This window comes from Anolis sagrei, chromosome 1, assembly GCF_037176765.1.
Source record: "Anolis sagrei isolate rAnoSag1 chromosome 1, rAnoSag1.mat, whole genome shotgun sequence".
NCBI classification, from domain to species: domain Eukaryota; kingdom Metazoa; phylum Chordata; class Lepidosauria; order Squamata; family Dactyloidae; genus Anolis; species Anolis sagrei.
The window spans coordinates 128877560-128896401 of NC_090021.1; positions in this window are offsets into that span (position 1 = coordinate 128877560).

The window sequence follows — 18842 nt, forward strand, 5'->3', positions numbered from 1 at the left end:
AGCATATTCAACCCTTTTAATCATGTGCATGAATTGAATCTTTTTTCACCTTCAACCTTCAGCTTAAAAATATTACTTTCTTGTGATTGATTCACTGTTCCTGGTTATATTTTCTCCACAGGATTACAAATTGAAGAACCTTTATTTTATTTTAAAAATCAATAAAGTAGTAACTCCCTGACATAACAGATAACAGCTCTCCCCTTCACCAGGGGATAAACCAATCTGCACCAGCTGTGGATGGTTATTTACAGAGAGGGCAATGAGCCAGAGTCCTGTTAAGTGCATAATGCTTTTCATTACTCTTATTTTTTTCCTTCTGATTGTATCCCAATGCATACCAATGTTCCTGAGCAAAGCAGGGATGCTGTCCATATTTACCCATAACGGACACAGACAGACTATTCAAACTGAACATCTGCCCATGATCAAGGCTCATTTTTGAGACTCCAGAAATGTTCCATCTTAGACCATGAGAATTTTGTATAACATTTATTACAAGTCCCAGTAACTTTATCTTCCTCCCATTCACCCTCCACCCTTCAGTTGCTGCAAATTGAGTCCAAAGTACACAAATATTTTCTACTCAAGGGGAGAGAGGCAGAATCCCACTCTTCACACATCTCACAAATGTGCAGATCCCCAAAGGAAAGTATACCGACCATGTTATCACATCAGGATGTCAAAGTGGGTAGCCCCACATTTCTGCCACCTGCAGGATTCTGGGAAATGTAGCTAAGGAATGCAAAGAGCTCTGTAGCTGAAAATTCAAAAGGCCACACCCTAACTACATTTCCCAGAATTCTGCAGGCAGCAGAAATGTGAGGCTGCCCACTTTAAAGCCCTGGTATGATTAGTCTTGCAACAACGAAAAAGGTGTGAAAAGGATACCTTCAATGAAAATCTAAATTGAAATAAAAAGTTGTTCTATTACTTGTGAAAACAGCAACAAGAATTTCAGTTGGAATTTGAACTGATCTATTGTGAAAAAAGTGTGATTTAGTTCTTTATATTTTCTTTCCCCCTTTACTCTAGCTATTAGAGTTTCCTGTGTAATATGGGACCCATATACAGCAGACATCTGCATGGGTTAAGTAACTGTTGCATATTCAACCCTAACCCTAACTCTAACTCTAACCCTTTTTTGATACAGTCGTAACTCACCTCCCAGGCTTCTTTATCAGACATCAGCTGCATAGGAGAGTCATTCTCCCAATGTTCAGAGTATGGTTGAATGATGTTTCCATCAGCTTTGGGGGAATTAACCAGGAGAAATTATTTATTTAAGTACTTAGTTAAGTGTAAGCTGATACAAGATCCTGGCTATAATTAGGTGTATTCAGAATGGCTCACATATGTCAGATGATACATATCCTTTTTCCCCAAAGTATATACTTCTGTCAGAGAACTCCATCCAACCATGATGCTAGTTAAGGCAGAAACACAATCCTGCATCAGTGACTTCTAATGCCGAGTATAAAGAACCTTCCCCACCTATTGTACTAGTGGAAATGTCATATAATTACTGACTGTACCGGAGACCACAAAATGTTTTGTTCTAAATTCATATAATTAAATATAATAAAAGCTATATACATAAACTGTAAAAAAAATAAGGATAACCACAGGATAAATAGTTTAACAGAAACTGGTCATTTTGTGGCTCTTTTGTATATTGATGTCTAAAAAATAGTTCTTATGTTTACCAAACCAGAGAGTAATTCAGCTCATTGTTTTACTTTACTGCTATCGATGTTCAAAATGCTTGCCTTAGGATAAAATTAGTGAAGGTTTATTGGGTCTGTTAGATTAATATAGAAAAGGATATCAGTGGATAAAAATTTGGGAATTGGGAGCTTTGGAAGGAATTTCCTTCAGTGTAAAAATTCTCAAGTTTATCAGTACCCAAATTCAACCTTTCCCTTTTAGTTCCAGATTTGCTCAACATAATTTCACATCAGCCCTATTCTCTACCTGTATCCCCCGACATTCCCTGAAAAGATGTTGCAAGTGAGTGGCTGCTGAAACCATTTGCAGAGAGTGAGAGAACCTTAAGGTCATGGATGTTGCAGAAGGAGCTACAGTGTCCACTTGGTATCTCGTTGGGTTTGGTTCCAGCACCCTACAAGGGTGCCAAAATCTGTGGGTGCTCAACTCTAATTATATATAATTTCTTATCAATTATAAACATTACATTAATGTAAATTGCAATCTTTAGTAAATATTATCTCTTTATCATTTATCTGTGAATACATATTTGGCTTCAAGATTCACCTGAACAGACAGGATGTTAATAACTCTAATGGCATGGACTCCATAAATTTGACTGTCAAAGCTTTTTCAGTCCTTCACTTTCAAACAATGTATTACTATTTTTGCTGTTGTTATTTTTTTGTTATTATTTCTTATCTTGGTGTGTATATATAGCAGGGATAGTCAATAAAGAAGGTTCATGGGCCACTTTGATGAGCTATGATCCACCAGGATCTCATAGACTAACAAAAAATAGAATGAAAATGCAACCAGAAGACCATTTATGGTGCTCAAAAATGGTTGCTTCTTGATGTCAAGCAGTGCAGGAAGAAATTGCAAATTATGTAAAAGATAAACAGTGGCACCTGTGGGCTTCCATGTTCAGCAATTTGCTCTCTTCTTTTGGCCAAGAAATCCTGAAGGTGCTGAGGACCTAAAAAGTGTGAAGGCACACTTTGCCCAATTCAGAAGTATAGAACTAGAGCCTAATGTACTATGCAAACATCTTCCATTTAAGAAGATAAGGGCCAAGCTTAGAGGCAAATGTGTGAGGCCAACTCAGAAACGAATAGAAAGAAGAAAAGGCAAAGTAAGAAGATCTAGAAAGGAAAGAAGTATTTTGGAACAGACGTTGGAATTTTCCAGTGTAAATTATCATCACAAACCGGCTGTCTGGGAACTTCTCCAACCTGGTGTTGGGTTCTCTTTGATAACATGGTGTTTCTAAGCAACATTTCTCGCAGCCTGTGCATATGAATGGTCAGCCACCATTTGGTGACTTCAAATAAGTAAAATTTCTTTTACTAGATGCAGATCCAATTTATTGTTGTTGTTTTTTCTAAAATAAAAACAGAAGGTTTTTAAAGATAGAGTTAGTGGGGGAAAAGGGTGGAAAGGGAAAAAAATCTTTAATAAGCCATATGAAATAGTCTTCCCACAATATAGGAGAGATATCAACATTCTCCCAGTCACGTATTAACGAATCTATACCCTTTGTTGCAAAGTCAAACAGATGGGCATTGAAATAACATGTGTTAACATAGTTAGATTGCAGTATCTATGCCTGTGTTCTACAGGCGTAATTATCAGCCATAGACAGCTCTCGAGAATGTCACTATTGGCACTTTACCAGTTTGTTTACTTGCTTTTAACACAGTTGTGCTCAGATTCTCAATGAAATATTTTTAAGGATGAAGCGTTTTTGCCCATCAGTATTTGTACATGTCACTTCATTGCCCACAAAACTAATAAAAAGAATCGATCCATGCCTAAACTCCCGGAATATTTCCTTTTCAGATATCTCTAGTAAAAAGGCAAGTAGCAATAGCAGAGGGAGCTGTATGAGAATCTGGGATATCTCCCTGGTCCTGCCGTGTGGTGTTTGTTAATTATATGCAGGCATCCACATGACAAACAGCAGCAACATCTCCTGGAAGGAAATGTGTTTCTCTTTCAACAACTGCAATGAGCTCTTGATATTCATCATAGGAGGAATAGCAAATGATACATCTGCAACGCCTAGTCTGTGAACCATTAAAAGGCACTGAAAATTTATGAGTCCTGACACCAGAGGTGCAACAGGCAAGATTCCTGACATTGATGATTGAAAAGAACCAGGCTCGATCTTAGACAAAATTATTAGTTCAAGATAGACATCCTGCAGACTGCTGGAATAGGCTACATCTTGATGAGAATCTCAGGAAATCACTGTGACTATTTTCCTGACCTCCATGCCTATGTTTGCATTAGATAAGTGAGAGAAGCTATGCCTGCAGATCCTTGACGAGGAACAGTGGCATCCCAACTTCTTGGAGAAAATACTTCAAACATCCATAAAAGTCTTCCATATCAGAAAAGTTTTTTCCTCCTTGACATTGTTCTGGAATATCTACATCTCACCTATAGTAAGATATGCAGGAGGCATATTGAAGGCAATTGAAAAATGGAGAATAAAACAATCAATTCCCTTTGTTGAGGAGCACTGCCATGTTATCTTGGTACATCTTGCACAAAAGGATTTCACATCATGGTTGATTCAGAGCATGAAAAAGTTGTTTTTAGACTATATGCCTCAGGCTTCTACAGCCAACATGGTCATGCTAGCTGGAAGTTTCTGGAAAGTGCAGTCCAGAAGAGTAGCATTTCCAAGTTTTGCTTAAAACAGCACAAATAATGAGGTCAACAGCTAATAATTATCAGTTTTGTATATGCAAATTTCTACTTTAGGATTTTTACTTAAAACCCATGAATTTAGGTTCACCACTGCACCATGTGCTTTACACGATACAAAAGAACACCTTCCTGGCACATTTGACATGGGGGAAGCAGTAAAATAGGGAAGGAAAGTAAAGGTAAGGATATATAAGGAAGGAATAAGTAATGGAAATGTATTTAAATTATATGACTGGCATCTAGCATGGGAGGTGCATAAGAATCTATTATTATTATTATTATTATCATCATCATCATCTAAGCATGCGTATATCTTTTTTGAGAGTTCTGAGGGGGTTTGTATCCCTGTCCTCCACAGTGATCAAGACATCACATACGGAACAGTTTCTGAAGGCCCTCTACAGGCATTCCCTATTTCATAGGGATCAGGTAATATCAAAGATGCATCTCACTATAGCTGCTATCAGAACCAAGATCCACTGGGTTCTTCCAGAGATCTCACTACTACTGTAGCCATTATGCATCTGGATATGGCGATGTAGCTGAATCCTTCTGAGATTCTGTCTGTTCCCCATGGAGCAAGGAAAGGCCATTCAGAGCAGCTTCAGAAGCTGCTCAGTAAGTTGTGGGGATGGTATATGGCTTAGCCTTGAACAGGCTTGCATGTGGGTCTGCTATGCTGTACTAAGCCATGCAGATTTACAGCCTATGTGAAACACATTCACTTACATTGCTACTTATTCCTTTAACATATTCTTATGCCACCTTATAAAGCTAATGAAGTTTACAATTGGACACCATCACATAATGGAAAGTTTTGTGTGTGTGTATCAGGAGCGACCTGAGAAACTCCAAGTCGCTTCTGACATGGGAGAATTGACCATCTGCAAGGATGTTGCCCAGAGGACACCTGGATGGTTTACCATCTTATGGAAGACTTCTCCCATGAGGTTCCCACATGAGAAGCAGGAGCTGACAGACAGGAACTCACCCTACTCCACAGATTTGAACCGCTGACCTTTTAGTCAGCAGTCCTGCTGGCACAAGGGTTTAGCCCATTGTGCAACGGGGGGCTCCAATGGATGTGATTCAGTTGGAATGGAGCAGCAGCAGGAAACACATTGTTTTAAAGCAAGTTCCCAACATATATTATATACTTCATTAAAACATTCGGAAAGTGAAAGTGGTGCATCATGTGAAATAGGACATCCAGAAGTATGAACCATAACATGGAAGATCTTGTTTCTTGTACCTGCAACCTGTTGGATGTTAAAACCATTTATGCTTCTTGACATCTTTCTTTCTTTAATCTGATGACAGATAAGTTCAGAAACAGACTATGCCTTGACAATCTGCTGGCACCTCACCCCAGAATGGTAGGATTACATCCTATTCCTCCAGCTGCCTTCCTGCTTAGACCACAAGCCAAAATGGTTGCTTCCAACCCAGACTCTGAAAATTTTAGTGAATATAGATCTTAAAAACAAACTTTATTTTACTGTTCCACATCAGGTTATTTACACTACTGTTTCTAACCACAGCTCTTTCAAGTCAAACATGCCTATTGGGTATTTACAAAAAGCAAACAAATGGAATATGTGTACTGTCAAAAGGGGTATATTTAAATAGCAATCATTAATCATAACTTGAAGGTTGTCCTGCTACTCTTTGCCATACTAAGGACCTCATGACGTCATGGTCCCTCTGGAATACAGAGGGTGAGATTAAGCCCTGTACTTAGATCTCAAAACATTATAGAGAATACAGTAAGTCTAAAAATAAATCAAGCCATCAATACGCTAACTTTGTTCTGGCTAACTGCTGGATGTCTTCATTTAGTTCAAGGGTTGTCTTTGAACTGCCTGGAATAGATTAAATTGAGCTAAAATACATGTAATTTATATCTGAGGGTGGGAAAAGAACTGGAGGGACATGCTTTTAAGCCAATGCAGAATGTCAAAACCCAAAGTCATTGTCTTTCCTCTTTTTATATCATAAAAGATAAAACTATTCTTAATCGTTTAAGGAAATTATCCAAGGACTTCTCACTTTATGTGGCTAGGGGCCCTTCCACACAGCCATATAATCCAGAATATCAACCCACAATGTCTGCTTTGAATTGGAATATCTGAGTCCACACTGCCATATATCCCAGTTCAAAGCAGATAATGTGGGGTTTTATTCAGCTGTGTGGAAGATCCCTGACTTATCAATTTCAGCTATTTCTGAGACCTTTATAATCCATTCTTCTTTATAACTTTTGACCAGTTCTGGGCATATAGTAAACTTGCCACAAATATCATGACGTAGATTATCTTAATTCCCTTACATTTCTCCTTTAATATCCCTAAAAACCTTAAATGAAATTCTGGTTTTAAAAAAAGTTGTATCAGCTTTTCTATTGTTTGCCAATATTTTTGGTCTTATCATATGTCCACCACATGTGGAAGAATGGGCCCTCAAGAGATTCACATTTCCCTTATAAATCTTACACTATTTCACACAGGCCAAATGCCACCTGTACATCATTTTTAGAAAAGTCTACTTTGAAATCATATAATAACATAGCTTTAAAACCATTGTTCCACATTATTTCCCATTGCCCCGGTTCAGTATTGCATCCTTTTTAAACAGAGGTAGGAAATCCTGCTAAGAAATGCTGGCAAAGGGGAGAGAAGATTAATAGAAAAGTACCTTTCATTTCTATCTGTGGTTAATTTGTTATTAATGTGTGTGTATGTCTTAACAATCCTTCCTCGAAAGGCCTCAACATAAGGTATCAATTTATTTTATTCTCATAACTATCTAATAGATTATCCTGAGAGAAAGGTCAAAGAACATCCAAGAAGCTGGACACTGACTTTTTTTATTTGCATGTGCATGGGTATGAGTCATCATCTTCATCTTGATTTCCTTGAGTATAATGTTAAGCAACAAAATAATTTAGCCCTGAAACTAACAAGACTTAATGCATTGCTTCCTATTCTCAATGTAGAGATATGGGGTCCCTACCATTATGGCCATTAGTCAATGAGGTTACAAAGAATACCTTCACTGCTGGCACTAAATCATGTTGTTGTTGTTGTTGGCTGCAATCAAGTTGAATTCAACTTATGGCGACCCCATGAATAAGAGACCTTGTGGTTTCCAGTTTTGTTATCTTGGGCCCCTTCCACACAGCTGTAAAAAATCCCACATTATCTGCTTTTAACTAGGGGTGGTTCCAGGCAGTCCTTCATCCCAGGGTCATTCGCATTTTAAAAATGCAGAAGTTCCTGGGGGGCTGACTACACCCACCCCAGAAAGTGTGCACTTTCTGAGATGGGTGTCCAGATGCTCTTGTGGGACTGGTCTGCAAGAACATCTGGAGGCCCTCCCCCACAGCCCCGAAAGCCCTTTGAAAAGTAAAGAAAACTTACCCGGCCTCCAGTAGACTGTAGCCAGAGTTCTCCCAGTGTGTAGAAATGATGCATCAGGGGAGCAGGGGAGGAGCGATTTTCCTCCTCGCTCTCCAGGTGCATCATTTCTACGCACCGGGAATGATCCAGCTATAGTCTATTGGAGGCTAGGTAAGTTTTCTTTACTTTTCAATGGGGTTTGGGGCTGTGGGGGAGGGGTGGGTATTCCTACAGTTTCCCAGACTAATTTAGTCTGGAAAACTGTGGGAATGCTGTCTGGACTGCAGTATTCTGAAGTCCAGAACTAGAAATTGTAGGTTTATCTCGCGCCTTCCAAAAAGACATGAAATAAATCCGCTCTCTAGTTAATTTGCTACAAGCCAGGGTTTTCCTGGTTCTTAGCGAATTAATTTGGGATTGAGTTGTTGTAGGTTTTTTCGGGCTATACAGCCATGTTCTTTAGAGCATGGCCATATAGCCCGAAAAAACCTACAACAACCCAGTGATTCCAGCGATGAAAGCCTTCGACAATACATTAATTTGGGATTGTCCAGGACATCATCTGGACAGACCCTTCTTTATTGCGGGAGTTACCATAATAAAGAGGCTGTCTGGATGTGTCTCTTCTGCTATGTTTTTAAGTGTTTTTATGAGTGATGGTCACTTGTTGGCCTGATAGGTGGCACAGTTTGGTGATATGGAAAAATAAGTAATGAGAAAGTCTGCTTAATAACAACAACAGCAACAACAACAATAGTATTAGTAATAACAGAATTCTAGGGTAGGAAGAGACCCCCAAGGGCCATCCAATCCTGCCCCACAATCAAAGCACTCCTGACAGATGGACATTCACCCTCTGCTTAATAACAACAACAACAACAACAACAACAACAGAATTCTAGGGTAGGAAGGGACCTCCAAGGGCCATCCAGTGCAGCCGTTTCTGCTATAAAGGACAAACACAATAAAAGAACCCCTCATAGATGGTCATTCAGCCTCAGAAGAAGAAGAAGAAGAAGAAGAAGAAGAAGAAGAAGAGACACCTGAGAGTTCCTTGGATTTATAGTTCGCCTTCAATCAAACAGCAGTCAGAACTCAGCTGCAGGGGGGGGGGGCTTCGTTCTCCCTCCTCACCTCCTCACATGCTGCCTTTTTGCACCATTTTCGGCACTGTGCATACCCTACAGCCTGCGGGAAAGGTGGGGGGGGGGGGCAGTTCTCCCTAGCTCAAGAACCAGCAGAGCAACCCCAAGGTCTCCTCCTGACATTGCCGGGCCTTGAGCCAGGGAGGAAGGGGGGAGGAGGAGGATGCAGCCCAGGCCTATCTGTCAGCGACTGCTTGGGCAAGGCGGGCCAGGCTTCAGCCAGGCATAGTATCTATGGCAGCCATGGCCACGCATCAGCAGCACAGCGGCGGAGACGGAGGGGCCTCCTCTTGCTCCCTGGCTCAAGGAGGCCTTGGGGCTGTTCTGCTAGCTCTTGAGCAAGGCAGGAGGTGCAGGAAGAGGCCTCTCTGCCTCTGCCTCTGCTGCTTAGGCTGGTGCTTGAGATTAGGGATTTTTAGTTCACCTTCCATCAATGACCATGCTGAACTCCACCACTGACAGAATTGAACAGAAGGGAAAGGTGAGGCAAGGTGGCCTCCTCAGTGCTCCTAGCCTCCCTTGCCTCTTGCCATGATCCAGCAGTGAGGGAGGATGGCTGTTGGTGCCTCTGGTGCTGGGTGGGGGGAAGACAAGGGGTTTGCACATATGTGCTGTGTTCTCTTTTTCCTTTTTAAAAGTTTAAAGGTTTTATTGTTTTTTGGGAGGAATTTTTTGAGTGAAGGACATAGATTGCTTTGAATGGTGTCTTGTGTCCAAATTTGGTATCAATTCGCCCACTGGTTTTTGAGTTCTGTTAATCCCACAAACGAACATTACATTTTTATTTATATAGACTAGCTTGGGGACCCGGCGCTGCCCGGGTTATTAGAGAAAGTGGGTAATGGCGGTTCTGTATGCCAAGTTTGGTCTTGATTGGTCATTAGAAGAGGGTTGTAGCAATCTTCGGAAGGGCGTGGAGGTACTTGAAGTCATAGAATCATAGTCTGTTCTCCCCCAACCCTCACCAGAATGTTGAGTTGGCCATGGGGGTTCTGTGTGCCAAGTTTGGTCTTTATCAGTCATTGGATGAGGGTCTCAGTAGTTTCACTAAGTGAGTGAAGGAACTGCAAGTCCCATTATCCATGGTGCATCATCCTCCAAACCGCACCAGGATGTAGAGTGCATCATGGAGACCCGGTGTGCCAAGTTTGCTCCTTATTGGAAATTGGATGATGGTTGCAGTGGTCTCAAGAATTGAGCGAAGATACTGCAAGTCCCATAATCCATGCTCGATCCACAGTCAAACCACACCATGGCGTAAAGTGGGTCTCAAAAGTACACCAGGATGTAGAGAGGGTCATGGGGACTCTCTGTGCCAAGTTTGATCTTCATCAGTCATTGGCAAGGGTCTCAGGAAGTGAGTGAAGTGACTGCAAGTCCCATCATCCATTGTCAAATTCTTCCAAACTGCACCAGGATGTAGAATGGGTTATGCGGGCTCTCTGTGTAAATTGTGGTCCTGATCCATCATTGTTGGCAGTTATAATGGTTTTAGGAAGGGAGTGCAGGTATTGCAAGTCCCATCGTCCATGGTGCATACTCCTCCAAGCCGCACCAGGATGTAGAGTGGGTCATGGAGACTCAGTGTGCCAAGTTTGGTCTTTATCGGTAATTGGATGAGGGTTGCAGTGGTCTCAAGAATTGAGCAAAGGTACTGCAAGTCCCATAATCCATGGTCCATCCCCGGCCAAACCACACCAGGACGTAAAGTGGGTCATGAGAGGTCTATGTGCCAAGTTTGGTCCTGATCAGTCATTGGATGAGGTTAACAGCGGTCTCAGAATGTGAGTGATGGTACTGCAAGTCCCATCATCCATGGTTCATCCTCCTCCAAACTGCAGTAGGATGTTGAGTGGGTCATGGGGGCTCTGTGTGCCAAGTCTGGTCTGTATTGGTAATTGTCTGACTCAGCCCCCTCTGGCCTTTTCCTTTCCTCTCTTTGCCATCTCGGAATCTTGGAATTGAGGCTGGCCAATCAGAGACCATATGCAAATTTCCTTCTCATGTCCTCGTTTCTGCCATGAACTCTTTTCTCCACCAGGGGCTCCTATTGAAGCTGGCCAATCAGAGACCATATGCAAATAGCACCACTGCGGCAGCCAATCAGAATGTTGGAACTTTCAGGCTGGCCAATCAAAACGCTGGCACATACTCCTCCCGTCGCACCGCCACACTTTTGCCCTCCACATACAAACTTTCACCTTTATTATATGTATAGATTATTGTTGTTATTATATTTCAACACGTCAGGATCTTGTCCAATTCATTCATAGCTGCCCTTTCAAGTTCAGGTCCTCTTCTAATTTCTTGACTGCAGTCTCCATTCTAATTAATTACTAAGCCAAGATGTGGAAACGTTTCATCTTCAAAAGTTATGTAAATCATCTTTGGTTATTATTTTTTCTTTACACTATCTTCCTCGACTTTCTTTAGTAATGGTTCCAGGTCTTGACTTTTTTATGCTAGTGGTATGGAATCATTTATGTATCTTCCATTGTTGAGATTGCTTCCTCCAATTTCTACACCTCATTCCTCTAACTCTAATCCTGTTTTATGTAAGATACATTCAGCACATAAATTAAACTGACAGGATTATAAAATGCACCCATGCCTGACTCTCTTGCCAATGGTAAACTATTTCATTTCTCCTTATTCTGTTAACTTAATTGTTAACTTATTTCATGGTAATTGGTTGGTATCACTGATTATACTGTCCCTTGTACAAAATATGTACAAATGGGGAGGGGGTGATCATGTGAGCATCTCTGTAATATCATTCCGCTTTGAACTTTTCCTCTCTTGCACCACTATACTGGTCAATTCTTGGAAAATGAAGGAAACATACATCACAGTAACCTCAGCATATGTTTAACATGATGAAATACTACTGTGATGCAGAGAAATTGTTGGACTTCTTTTCACATTCCTGAAATAACATCTATTTGTTGCCTCAGGGAGAAACAATTCAAAGAAGGGAAATAAGGCAATTGAATCAACTTCTGCTCTGTGTCAGTTTTATATATATTCATTCAGTCTTTAAGTCCATTCCATCTAAAATGTGCATTCTTGCATTTTTCTGGGGGAAAAATTAAACATTTTCATTCATTTCCATATGTCTCTTTCTGTAACATAGGTGCTTTGTATGCAAATGCTGAAACGTTTTTGTATGTAACTATATCTGAGATATCCATCTTTGAGCATAATTTTTGAGATGAGAACTGCATTGCAAAATGGGGAGAAGCACACAGTCTGAGGAATAAAGGTGTTGTGGTCCTCATACTACTCAAGGGAGTGTGGATTAGACTGGTTTCCTATAATGTAGATCAAGTTGAATCTTCCAATATATTTAATGCAATGTCTGCAAATGATACTAGAAAATGCATCTGAGCCAAGTGCACATTTTAGATACATAACACAATTCTGGCACAAGATCCCAAACTTGATAGTTAAGACATAAACATATAAAATGCAAATTTCGATGCTCACGTGTAAAAATATCTGTGCCATTGGTGCTCAATCCATCCATGTGGACAAATATTACCTGTGATGTCAACATTCCAATTCCTCCCGAGACAGTTGCTGTGAATCAGGACGCCCCAATGTCCTAACATTTGCAAATTGTTACTAAAGCTGCACCTATTAAGACATTCATTCCACCAGAAATAGAAATGACCAGCTGGAAAAGCTGCAGCTGGGGCTAACTACCATTCCATGGATAAGTCAAACAGCAGAGGCCCCTTCGACATCACAATTAGATAGAAATAAACCAGCCACTTGTTTGTTCCACACACTTGATCCATAGGCTTGATCTCACTCCAGGTTTGCCTTTCTGAAGTGTAATTACATTTAATAGTCTGCATGTCTTTAAAAAATACACTTTCTTTTGCTGTGAGTTGCTTTCATATTGTAAGTGCTGTCACTTCAGCTTAGTCCAGAACGGTGTGAAATTAATACTGCCAAAGCCTACTGAAAAGATTTTGGTCAAATTAATTTTATACTCCAGTTACTCAGTTGTATACACAAATCAAACATTCATTGATTACAGTAAGTCCAGATAACTGGAATTGTTCTTTCAGCTATTCCTATTAAGTACACATTGATTAATGGAAGTTTTGCCAGGAGCCCAAGAACTATTGTACCTTCTCCCATAGCCTAATGTTGAGATTAAAGAAGCAAATGGGCACAAGCCAAATATTACTGAGTGGGGCAAGAAAAACAAAGAATTCTAGGGTTTAAACTCTTTAGTTCAACTATTGAATAAAATAGATTTGTGATATTCATACAAGCAGGCCCGTAGCCAGGATTTCATTGGGGGGGGGGGCTAAAAAAATTTCAGGGGGGGTTTCGGGGGGGCTGAGTTTCAGGGGGGCTGAGTCTGAGTGAAAGAGGGTCTAGCCTAGCAAACCTTTTGTATCATTACCCCAATACCCCTATGCATATGGGATATATTGAGTATGGTGATCAGATCATGATATGAATAAACATAACAGTTTAAATAATGCACCAGTAAGGCCTTTTCGCAAACCACCATGAGAATTTCGGGGGGGGGGCTGAAGCCCTCAAGCCCCCCCCCCCCCCCCCCCCCCCGGCTACATGCCTGCATACAAGTATGACTCTCATTGATTCAGTGTGCCTACTCTAGTTAGTCAGCCAACATGGTTTAGTGGTTTAAGCTTTGGATCAGGGACCTAATCACATTCAGTTACCCAATACAGACGACAGCAGGAGATTCCCCAGGCATCATGGCAAATTCAGTGAGCAGCAGGGGAATCCATCACCCCATGCCCTGCATTGCCCACAGCACCACTGTCCCATCACATGGGGAAAGATTCACTGCCCAGTTTCCCCCTGCACTTGCACCAATGTAGGCAAGAACACAGGAAGTCTCCCATGTTCTTGTTGCTCCCTCATACCACAGTATGGGGATGAGCCCCGCCAGAAGTAGCATCTGATGGGATCTAATTGGTTCCATCCCCTAAGTGTGGTGAAAGTGTTGTATGATGGGCAGATTTGCCCATGTGATGCACTCCTAGGACTTAAGGAGACCATCATCCAAATTATTGCTTAGCACTAAAAGAATTTATTTAATTGTTCTGTTTTGTTATTCATTTTGCTATCCTGTATCTTCTCTTTTCTTTCAGGATCAAGATCTTGAGGGAAAAGGATACATGCACATGTAATTAATAAAAAAAGAACTGCCAAATAATGCAGTGCAGAGTTGCATTAGCTTGCATATGATCACACATCATGCACAGGCTAATGTAAGATAATTAATGCAGCTGCACATCAGATTAAAAAAATAATGGGGAAGATTTGAATCTGCTTCAGGATTTATATCTTCTCCTGCATTGGGGCATTGGGGGCAGACATCCCAGATTCCTACGTAGGATCCAAAATCACTGTCTGCACAGTCGTCCCATGCTTCCAAGGCTCAGCCCAAAGAGGTGGCTCACTCTTCCCAGGTTCCTTTGTCAGTCACATAGCTTGCAACCAGGAAAAGGAGGCTGCTAGTAAGTGTTGGGTGTTTCCCCCCTCCTTCTCCGCTGTCTCATTCCCACCAACCAAGCTTGTGATTAATTATGTCCCTGGAAAGAAGAGTTCATTGCTGGGTACAGTTATTTCAATGAACAAACTTTCAAGCCCCAGTTAGGTTTCATTTTTTACCTCTCAGGTTGTTAAAGAGGAGGAAGGGGAGGAAAAATCAGTTTTAAAGCCTGTCCTCCCCTTGACTTCTGCTCCCCTCAAGTATCACCCCTTCCACTCCTTCCTGCAACTGCAATATATTCTTCTGGGGTACTCTTGGGAATAAAAAAGGCCAATTGTTTTGGTTCTTCTTTATATTTCACAACAATCCAAGATGCATATATATTATGGGAAAGAGAGGAGGGGGCAGCATCCAAAAGTAAAGGCCAATTGTGGAATCACTCTTTTTTTTCCTCTTTTCTGTGCACTTACTTGTGTCTTCTAAAAAGTCTTCCCCTGCTCAAGGACTTTATTGTACAAAGCTGCTATTCCATGACATTTGTGCAGTCATCAATAGCAGCAACATATCACCACGTCCCAGCATTGAATGAATATATATATATATATATATATATATATATATATATATATATATATGTTGTGCTCCACCCTAAGTCCTCTGCGGGATGAGAAGGGCGGAATATAAGTGTTTTAAATAAATAAATAAATGAGCACCTCCCTCCCTATCGCATTTGCACAACTACGCTCATTGATGGATCCAGAGTCCTGCACCTCTATTTCCATGTAACTTGTAAGCATGCCCCCCTGTACGTCTTCTGCTCATTATTTTTAAAACAAATTTAAAACCATTTTGCAGTTCCAGTTTTGCTTAATTAAAACATTTAAATAAAACTTTAAATATAGAAAATCCTGCCTCAGGAATACTGAATGAGAGGGGGAAGTGGGAGAAAAAAGAATCCCACCCTTTGCTGTCACTTTACCTCTGGTACAAAAGCAAAGTGACCCCACCACACCAGGAGATGAAGGGAACATGGTGTGATCTGCAGTTTTGGGTGGGCTTCCATCAAATGGGGGTGACATGTTTATCATGGAGAAGAGGTTCACTAGCAACAGGATGCACAAGACACTGTGTGATGCAATCCTGCTTCATCGAAGTTTTGCCTTCTTTCTGCAACAAAGCTGAATTTGTATCACGGGGAAACAAATAGAAAAAAGGACTTGCCCTAAACCACATGGAAGCATGCTCAACATCTCACCGTTCCACCTTGTTTCATAGAGCCCCCGGTGGCACAGTGGGTTAAAGCCCTGTGCCGGCAGGACTGAAGACTGACAGGTCGCAGGTTCGAATCCGGGGAGAGGTGAATGAGCTCCCTCTATCAGCTCCAGCTCCTCATGCGGGGACATGAGAGAAGCCTCCCACAAGGATGATAAAAACATCAAATCATCCAGGCGTCCCCGGGCAATGTCCTTGCAGACGGCCAATTCTCTCACACCAGAAGCGACTTGCAGTTTCTCAAGTCGCTCCTGACATGAACCCCCCCCCCCCAAAAAAACCCTTGTTTTATTAATGACCTTGCTCACAGAATATGCAATGAATAAGCAAAATGCTTTCTTCTATTTTTTGCTTGATTCCTTGTCCTATTAACTCTATAAAGTAGGCCACGCTTGCAGAAAAGAAAGCTGAGAGATGGAAACTTGGTCCAAGTGGTAGCTCTCTGGCCATAATTCAGAGGGTGGTAAAATGCACAGAAACTATGCCGATGGTGTGCAAGAGAAATCTTTCAAAGCATTCCATGCACTGGTATGTACAGAGAATTAAAGGGGGTGAACCCTCTGCCTTCTGTGGCCCTCCAGCAACACTGGGGCATACCCAACAGGACAAACCTCAGTATGAACATCATGTGCATCCAAAGTATACTGACCTCGAACCTAGGACACTGGTAACTTGATCACAGAAAGGATTTATTTCTGTTCCCAGCAAGCCTTTCCTGAGAAGAGTGCCCTGTTTGTCTTCCACCTCCAAACTTCCCACCCTCAGTGGAGTATTTATTCTTAATTGTCCAGGAGACTGCATTCAAACTGTGAGCCAATGCTATATTTCCAGGGGGTACAAGATATTAATAGGACTACACTGTGGCCCCATAGATTGTAATAAACTCTTGCTGTAATTTGTTTACCCACCCTAGACGGTAACTAACATTGAAATAAATGGAGTTGGCGCCTGCAAGATTTATGATATACCTCTGTACTTAGCCATGTTTAATCAGGGAGTTAAAATATTACTGTGTAAAAAAAATCCTTTACAAGCATGCACAAACAGACGGCAGCTACCATTAGAGAGACTTGGCAGGCCAACTCGGTGTCAAATAGGACCTCCAGACAATTTCAAAACACAAAGTGGAATATGCATAAAGGAGCAACTAACTTACTAACATGATTTCAAAACAATGCAGAGAAATTCCTCTCCTCCCCCTTGCCCACCATCCCCGTTCCCCATTCCCTTCTCTTTTTTGGTTTTGGTGGTCTGGCGTTTGAAGTGACAGGATGATAGGCAGGGACAAGTGGGTTTGACTGCCAGGCCCTGTCAGGCTGAGAGAAGAGGCTGTTTTGGGGAGGGAGGTGATTTCTGGTCCAAAAGGTGGCGGATGCTTGTCACAGAGCTTTGTGTGTTTGGATAAAGCCGGCAAAGCATGGGGGGGATCAGCATGAAGCATCACACCTGGAGGAAAAGACAACTCACTCCAGTCCCAGTGCCATAAGACTGGCTCCACAAAGTCTAGCCAACATCTGGAATGGATATCAAGAGACACAGTGCAGCCCTGACTGGCGCTCCACTCTACCTTTGTACTTTTCGCTGCAAATTGAAAAGCAAAACAGACATCAAGGATATATTTATATAACTGTCTTCAAGCTGCATTTTCTACTCCCATCTGCTGCACATGATAAGTCTCAAGTGTTTTTCTAATAAAAAGACATTTCTTAAAATCCTTGTTCATTCACTCTAGCAAACTGACCTCCCTCCCTCCCCCTCAATCCCTTTCTCTTTAATTGTTCCCATTTTTAAAGGAACAGCATGCTGATCAAAGCCACAAACAGCATTCTGATATGAAGATGTTGTCTTCTGGTAATGACAATCATTCTTAACTAAACTGTGTGTGTATCTCACATGCAAACATACATACACATATAACTCTGTCAAAAGATTATGTACACACATGCATTAACCGAAATACCCGCACTAACATGTGCTGTTACCATAGATACGTCCAAGAGAAGGGAAGCACACATATATGTTGGTTTTGGTACACAATGTCCATTTACCAAAGAGTTGGAGGATTAAAAAAAGGAAGATAAATCAGGGATTGTTAAAAAATAATGACTCTAGGGGGGGGGGGGGATGAAGAATAGACATTCCCCATGGCATGTGAATTGCATCATGTATTAAAAGTGGCACATTACATGGGGTCATCTCTACAGCCTCCAACAATAAGTTGTTCTTTTTGTTGGGAGCTGTAGTTTGTATGCAAAAAGCTCAGAATTTTCCATGTAAGCTACAGCCCCCAACAAAAAGAACAACCTTCCCACGTCTTGAAATGAACATGGCTATTTCTTCATCTCCTTTTTTATTTCCTTTTAAGGCATAAGACTGCATGTTTACATGCAGATCAAAGGCACTAGAACAGTGGCACCTGTTTAAAAATATGGAAAAAATATGGAATTGCATTCATTCCACAATGTAGATGCACCTAGAGGAGGGTGTGGACCTTGGGAAACTATAACTCCCAGGACTGCATAGAATGGAGCTATGTTGTTTAAAGTGGATACTGACTGCTTTTATTTTCAAGTACCAATGCACCCAGAGATCAGCATCCTTCTCTCCCAACTTTCCCATGCCACACAGGGCACAGACACATCACGGAAGGGATGGGAAAGACCCAGAAAGGTTATTTTTAAAATATAAATTGTTCTGGCAAAGTAAAAACTTGGGGAGCAAAAGGTAATGGCAGGACTTTCCCTAACAAGGGTACTTTTGGCTCCTCCCACAACTTGCTCTCCCACAAATTGGAAAAAACGTTTCATTTTAAACCTTAGAGCAATGAATGCCATCACATTACAAAACTGGCCACACATTTGGATCAATATCAAAAATCCACTTCCACACCACCTCCTGAAACGTTTGAAAAGAATGTAGGCCCCCACGCTTAAAATACCCAAATAATGCTCTACCCTACACTTGAACCTAACCTAATGTGATGAACACTGTGGCTTACCACAATTTAAGTGTAGCACTCAGTGGGATTTAGTATATGTGTTTTTTTTTTAGTCAGGAGTGAAATGTGATGAAGTGGTATATAGTTAATAAAAAGAGCTAATCAACTTCCCATGTATC